Source organism: Tupaia chinensis, unplaced genomic scaffold (genome assembly GCF_000334495.1).
Source record: "Tupaia chinensis unplaced genomic scaffold, TupChi_1.0 Scaffold000215_1, whole genome shotgun sequence".
Lineage (NCBI taxonomy): Eukaryota > Metazoa > Chordata > Mammalia > Scandentia > Tupaiidae > Tupaia > Tupaia belangeri.
In genome coordinates, this window is record NW_006159690.1 from 2215713 (window position 1) to 2216973 (window position 1261).

The window sequence follows — 1261 nt, forward strand, 5'->3', positions numbered from 1 at the left end:
AAAAAAAAAGAAGATTATTTCTCCCAGAGCTTAGTTGGAAATCATTGATAAATAAAAAGCAGTTGATTATTCTTTTCAAGATGATCTGTTGGAGATTCAGTCATAATTTCTGTCTTGCTTATCATCTAAGAAACATCTACAAAAAGTAGAAATGTAAGATATCTTTGTGGTTTAAATATGTAAATTTTACATCTAATAGAATGCCATAATCTAAATTCATTATTAAACATAATTTAATGCTTTTTCAGCAGTAATTGAAGGCTAATTTATCTTTTCTTCATCCATTTTTTTGGGGGGGTTGTTTTTAATATCTATGGAGAAATCAATTCTAACTTTCAAAGTTAGGTAGGTATTTTAGTAATGTTACCTCGGCTTAACTGCTTGAGTAACAGGGAGAAATGTCAAAAAAAGATAAATTTAGTACAGGAGCTTTCGCTGGAAGCTGTAACTGCAGGTTAGAATTATCCATGCTATGCAGAATTTCCTGCAACACTTCTCCTTAGGGCCACAATGCATTACAGCAGACGTATAATGAAGCTGCTATAAAATCTCTGGTAATTAAGGGGGATTTGACAGTAATTGCAACAGTGAATCAACTTAATTATTACCTGCTTCGAAGAGAGCTAACCTGATGTTATAATCTAACCTTTTCTACTTTTAAAATGGGAGATTAAACAAGTATATGTAGCATTTAAGAATTAAATCTGTTGAGATAGAATTGTATTAATATACTGCTAATATACATTTTGGGCACACATGTATACATCTTCTCAAGAACTAGCATTCAGCTCTCTGCTGTGATCTATTAGTTATTTGATATGCTCTGAAAATTGAACCAAATCTGCATCATTTATTCAAGCCATCTTCTCAAGCCACAGGCAGACTTTGATGGTGGTTAGCCTGCCTTCCACCAAGTAAAAGATACTTTTTAATGACTATCAGCATGTAAAGAAGAGAAACACCAAAATTATTTTCATTGTTTACATTCAGAAATACTGTCTTTTTTGGGAACCAGCAGTTAGCGTAATGGCTATGTCGCTGGACTCCCAAATAGTCGACGACGGTTCGCATCCTGGACCCGGTGGCTTAAAACTCACACTGGGCGTGTTTGCATGTGTGCCCAAGATCCCAAGAGGAGAATGGAGGAGAAGGGATTGCAGCGTGACCATCTCCCCTGGGAGGTGATTTCTTGCTTTCTGTCTCTCTGTCTCTCTCTGTCTGTCTGTCAAGCACATGCGCCCTATAGTGAAAACCTCTCAAA